Genomic DNA, 6789 nt, shown 5'->3' on the forward strand with positions numbered 1-6789 from the left:
ATTCAAAGTATCAATTTCAAGAACTCCCTTCTTCATAGGCGTCCCATTATTCACAGGATTCCTCTCAGAAGTGTACATGAACTGGTTATTAGCAACCATGTCAATGAGTTCTTGAGCTTCTGCATGCATTTTCTTTAGGTGAATGGATCCACCTGCAGAAGTATCCAATGACATCTTTGATAGCTTAGATAAACCATCATAGAATATATCCAGGATGGTCCATTCTGAAAGCATGTCAGAAGGACACTTTTTGGTCAGCTGCTTGTATCTTTCCCAAGCTTCATAGAGGGATTCACCTTCTTTCTGTCTGAAGGTTTGAACATCCACTCTAAGCTTGCTCAGCTTTTGAGGAGGAAAGAACTTGGCTAAGAAAGCCGTGACCAGCTTATCCCAAGAGTTCAGGCTGTCTTTGGGTTGAGAGTCCAACCACACTCTAGCTCTGTCTCTTACAGCAAAAGGGAAAAGCATGAGCCTGTAGACTTCAGGATCTACTCCATTAGTCTTAACAGTATCACAGATCTGCAAGAATTCAATTAAGAACTGAAAAGGATCTTCAGATGGAAGTCCATGAAACTTGCAGTTCTGCTGCGTCAGAGAAACTAGCTGAGGTTTCAGCTCAAAGTTGTTTGCTCCAATGGCAGGAATGGAGATGCTTCTTCTATGTAAATCGGAATTAGGTGCAGTAAAGTCACCAAGCATTCTCCTTGCATTATTATTATTTTCGGCTGCCATCTCCTCTTCCTGTTCGAAAATTTCTGAAAGGTTCTCTCTGGATTGTTGTAATTTAGCTTCTCTTAGTTTCCTCTTCAGAGTCCTTTCAGGTTCTGGATCTGCTTCAACAAGAATATTCTTGTCCTTGCTCTTGCTCATATGACAAAGAAAAGGGCACAGAAATAATAATAATAATAATAATAATAATAGAGATCCTTTATACCACAGTATAGAAGTCCCTGTGTGAGTGGAAGAAAGGAAGGGGACAAAGAATGTAATGTAAGGAAAGAAACACAAGGGTGAGGAGAGCAGAGATGTGAGGTGAGGAGATGTTAGTAGATGAATAAATAAATAGAATAAGATGAGAGAGGGAAAATTTCGAAAATAATTTTTGAAAAAGAGTTAGTGATTTTCGAAAATAGTTTTTGAAAAAGGTTAGTAATTTTCGAAAATAAAAAATCAAAAATTAAAATAATTAGTTAATTAAAAAGAATTTTTGAAAAAGAGGGAAGATATTTTCGAAAATTAGAGAGAGAGAGAGAGTTAGTTAGGTAGTTTTGAAAAAGATAAGAAACAAACAAAAAGTTAGTTAGTTAGTTGAAACAAATTTGAAAATCAATTTTGAAAAGATAAGAAGATAAGAAGTTAGAAAAGATATTTTAAAATCAAATTTTGAAAAAGATAAGATAAGATGATATTTTTGAAAAGATATGATTGAAATTAGTTTTGAAAAAGATTTGATTTAAAAAATCACAATTAATGACTTGATTCACCAGAAATCACAAGATATGATTCTAGAACTCAAAGTTTGAATCTTTCTTAACAAGTAAGTAACAAACTTGAAATTTTTGAATCAAAACATTAATTGATGATGTTATTTTCGAAAATTATGATATAAAATTAAGAAAAAGATTTTTGAAAAATATTTTTATAATTTTCGAAAATAACTAAGAAAAATGAAAAAAAGATTTGATTTTTGAAAAAGATTTTGAAAAAGATAAGATTTTTAAATTGAAAATTTGATTTGACTCATAAAAACAACTAGATTTTAAAAATTTTTGAAAAAGTCAAATCTAATTTTCGAAATTTTAAGAGAGAAAAAGGGGAAGATATTTTTTTTTTTATTTTTGAATTTTTAATGATGAGAGAGAAAAACATGAAAAAGACTCAATGCATGAAAATTTTGGATCAAAGTATGTGATGAATGCAAGAACACTATGAATGTCAAGATGAACACCAAGAACACTTTGAATGTCAAGATGAACATCAAGAACATGTTTTTGAAAAATTTTTAATGCAAAGAAAACATGCAAGACACCAAACTTAGAAATCTTTCATGTTTAGACTCTATGGATTCAAAAATGCACATGTAAAATAAGAAAAGATGCAAAACAAGAAAACATCAAGATCAAACAAGAAGACTTACCAAGAACAACTTGAAGATCATGAAGAACACCATGAATGCATGAATTTTCAAAAAATGCAAAATGAATATGCAATTGACACCAAACTTATAACATGACACATGACTCAAACAAGAAACATGAAAAATATTTTTGATTTTTATGATTTTATGAAATTTTTTTGTATTTTCTTTTAATTTTTTTGAAAATCATTTTGAAAAAGAAAAATAAGGATTCCAAAATTTTTAATATGAATTCCAGGAATCTTATGCTCTTTAGTCTAAAGCTCCAATCAAAGGGTCAGTCATGGCTTAATAGCCAGCCAAGCTTTAGTATGCTATTACATGCATCAGCTAATTTGCAAAGAAAGACAAAGAAGCTCTTCTCTTGAGTATAAGTGAAACCTCAGTCCAAAAGAATTTAGACATGGTTTTACAGCCAGCTAGGCTTCAACATGTTTCATGAAACACTAGAATTCATTCTTAAAAATTCTGAAGAGAGAAATATATTTTTGAAAACATTTTTATTTAAAATTTTTTTTTTCGAAAACAAAGGAGAAATTTTTGAAAGATTTTTTTGAAAAATTTTTGAAAACTTTTTGAAAAGAAAACGAAAAGAAAGTTACCCAATCTGAGCAACAAGATGAACCGTCAGTTGTCCAAACTCGAACAATCCCCGGCAACGGCGCCAAAAACTTGGTGCACGAAATTGTGATCATCAATGGCGCCATCAACATGATAGCTCAATTGTAATCCCAACTTTTTATCACAACTTCGCACAACTAACCAGCAAGTGCACTGGGTCATCCAAGTAATAAACCTTACGCGAGTAAGGGTCGATCCCACGGAGATTGTTGGTATGAAGCAAGCTATGGTCATCTTGTAAATCTCAGTCAGGCAGATATAGAGTGGTTATGGAGTTTTCGAATATTAATAATAAACTAGGGATAGAAATACTTATGTAAATCCTTGGTGAGAATTTTAGATAAATGCATGGAGATGCTTTCGTCCCTCTAAACCTCTGCTTTCCTGCTGTCTTCATCCAATCAGTCTTACTCCTTTCTATGGTTGGCTTTATGTAAGGGCATCACCGTTGTCAATGGCTACATCCCATCCTCTTGTGAAAATGGTCCAAATGCTCTGTCACAGCACGGCTAATCATCTGAGGTTCTCGATCATACTGGAATAGGATTCACCCTCCTTTTGCGTCTGTCACGACGCCCAGCACTCGCGAGTTTGAAGCTCGTCACAGTCATTCAATCCCTGAATCCTACTCGGAATACCACAGACAAGGTTTAGACTTTCCGGATTCTCATGAATGCCGCCATCAATCTAGCTTACACCACGAAGATTCTGATTAAGAGATCTAAGAGATACTCATTCAATCTAAGGTAGAACGGAAGTGGTTGTCAGGCACGCGTTCATAGGGAATGATGATGATTGTCATGTTCATCACATTCAGGTTGAAGTGCAAATGAATATCTTAGAAGCGGGATAAGTTGAATTGAATAGAAAAACAGTAGTACTTTGCATTAATCTTTGAGGAACAGCAGAGCTCCACACCTTAATCTATGGAGTTGAACGCCAGCTTTTGTGCCAGTTTGGGCGTTGAACTCCACTTTGCAACTTGTTTCTGGCGCTGGACACCAGAATTGGGCAGAGAGCTGACGTTGAACGCCAGTTTTCGTCATCTCAACGTGGGCAAAGTATGGACTATTATATATTTCTGGAAAGCCCTGGATGTCTACTTTCCAACTCAATTGGAAGCGCGCCATTTTGAGTTCTGTAGCTCTAGAAAATTCATTTTGAGTGCAGGGAGGTCAGAAATCCAACAGCATCAGCAGTCCTTCTTCAACCTCTGAATCTGATTTTTGCTCAAGTCCCTCAATTTCAGCCAGAAAATACCTGAAATCATAGAAAAACACACAAACTCATAATAAAGTCCAGAATATGAATTTAACATAAAAACTAATGAAAACATCCCTAAAAGTAACTAGATTCTACTAAATACATACTAAAAACAATGCCAAAAAGCGTATAAATTATCCGCTCATCAATCACGTATCCCGTGAAGTCCAAGTAATTAGCAGTTTTGGAGGAGTTTACTTTCAAGCTAGTATTCAAGTGAGATAACTTTTCCAAGAATCACAAGAATTCATATAGAAAAGGGGTTGTTCTTCCGATATATCCAGATTCATAAGATGAAGAATGAAAGTAATCCTTGAAACTGAATCAATACATAAATTAAAATAGAATAATAATAGTCTTAATCCATAGAAATAAATAGAGCTCCTAACCTTAACCAAGGAGTTTTAGTGGCTCATAACTCAGAGAGAAAACTAGGGTTCAAAAAATGAGAAAGTGCGTAAGAGAGAAGATAGAAGAGAACCCCCGAAGGGCTGAATCTTTTTTCCTTTTATATCTAACCTAATTTGATTTGAAACTAAAATAAAATAAATTCTAAAACTAAAAGATTTTGTTTGCAATTAAAAATAACTAAAATAAAATAAAATAGAACAATTAAAAGCTGAATCCAACTAAAGATGCTCCTTTGGTGAAGTGTGATCTAGATCATTGGCGCTAAACGCCAGATTCGGCATTTATCGCCCTTATGGGAAGAAACTCTTCCTTTGGCAGCTTCCCACTCCCCCAGGTTCGCGTTTAGCACAAGCTTGGCAGCTTCCAACTCTTCTCTTTTCTTGCACATGAACTCTGCCAAACCGATCCAAACTTCACCTGAAATAATTAAAACATCAAAGCAAATCATAGTAGCATCTGAAGAGGTTTAAAATACGAATTAAATTAAAACTCAATAAATTTGTATTTAAAATAAATAGAAAACAGAGAAAAGATGCTCATGCATCAGGCACTTGATTATTACTTGTCCTACTGGACCACCAAGTTTAGATAAGAACAAGTATCATTCTCGTCCTGACTACTCTCAGAATGTGCCTGCTTCTACTGCTATTGCTACTGCTACTGAATCTACCACCTCTACCTCTCTCAAGCCACCTTCTGTCTCTCCATCCAACATTGAATCTTTTCTTAAGCAGCTTCTCTCCTTTTTTGGTAATACCTCTCCTGCTCTTTCTACTCCTTGAGGTAATTCTACATGGTATTTTTATTCTTGTTGTTTTAATCACATGTCTCTTTTGTGTCATCTTTTTTCGTCGTTTTCTACCACTTCAAATGCACCTTATGTCAACACTGCTAATGGTTCCCTCTTGCATGCGATACATAAGGGTTTTATTTCACAGTCAAATATTCATTTCCTGATACTTACCTTATTCCAAAATTAAACTTTAATTTTATCTCTGTCATTCAACTTGTTGAGCTTGATTTTGATGTCAATTTCTCTATTTCTGGTTGTTGTGTGCAGGATTGTCGGATGGAAAAGATCATCAGGACTAGATGTAAGGTCAGAAGGTTGTTTGAGCTCAAGAACCTTTATGTTCCTTCTATGTCAAATCTCTGCGTTGTTTCCTCTCCATGCACTCTTCACTTGTGGCACCACCGTCTTGCCCACAGCTCCTTAGGAAAATTGCGTCCTTTTATGCTTACAGGTGTTTTAGGTCAAGTTTATAATGAGTCGTTTGATTGTATTTCTTGTCAAATTGAAAAACGACCAGCTTTATCTTTTTATAATAATTCCTCTCTTGCTTGCTCTCCTTTTGATCTTATTCACTCTGATGTTTAGGGCTCCACTCCCATCGTTTATATAGGAAGGGCTCAATACTTTGTAGTCTTTATTGATGATTATTCGCGTTTTACTTGGGTTTATTTGATGACTAATCGTCATGAGCTGCCTCAGATTTATATTACCTTTGCCACTATGATTCGATCTCAGTTTTCTAAGGTCATAAAAATCTTCCAATGCTATAATGCTATGGAATATCGTGACACCAAACTTTTAAATTTTCTCACTGAACATGATACTTTGTCTGAGTTTTCTTATTCCGGTACCTCTCAATAAAATGGCAGAGCTGAACGAAAACACCGTCACATTCTTGATTGTGTTTGTGCAATGCTTATTTCTTCTTCCTGTCCTAAGCGTACTTGGGGTGAAGCTGTTATCACTACTGTTCATGTTATCAATAGACTCCTTTCTTCTGTTCTTGGTAACACTAATCTTTTTGAGCATCTTTATCATACTTCTCTAGATTATAACTCTCATCGTGTTTTTGGTTGTGTCTGTTTTGTCCTTCTTCAGCCTCATGAACATAACAAACTTGAACCTCGGGCTCGCATGTATTGTTTTCTTGGTTATGGCACTGAACACAAGGGTTATCGTTGTTGGGATCCTATCTCTAGACGTATTTATATATCTCGTCATGTTGTCTTCTGGGAGCATCACATGTTCTCTAGTTTTTCCTCTTTTGAGTCAATTCCTTCTACTCAGTCACTGTTTTTCAATAACCCTAATGTTGATCTTTTTTCTAGTAATGATACTACAGGTTCTATCTCAAGTCAATCCCTCGAGCCCCTTACTTTTTTGTCTTCTCCATCTCCCAATGATTTCAGATCGGACGATGCTCCTGCTCCTGCTGTCATGCCTCCTCCCTCTACTCGTTTTTCTAGGGTAAGAAATCCATCTCCTCATCTTTTCTATTATCATTATTTTTCTACTATTCTTTATCACCAAGAACCTAATTCATTCTGAGAAGCCTCCACAAATC

The 6789-nt window shown here is 35.2% G+C and overlaps 1 non-coding gene across 1 annotated transcript; it reads left to right on the forward strand.

Annotated features, from left to right (window-relative positions):
* The first annotated feature begins 228 nt into the window (after positions 1-228).
* On the forward strand, positions 229-336 carry LOC112774322 (small nucleolar RNA R71). The gene has a single exon (XR_003188816.1). It is a non-coding gene; the product is annotated as a small nucleolar RNA R71 (small nucleolar RNA).
* Positions 337-6789: the final 6453 nt, after the last annotated feature.

The sequence above is a fragment of the Arachis hypogaea genome, chromosome 18, assembly GCF_003086295.3.
Source record: "Arachis hypogaea cultivar Tifrunner chromosome 18, arahy.Tifrunner.gnm2.J5K5, whole genome shotgun sequence".
NCBI classification, from domain to species: Eukaryota; Viridiplantae; Streptophyta; class Magnoliopsida; order Fabales; family Fabaceae; genus Arachis; species Arachis hypogaea.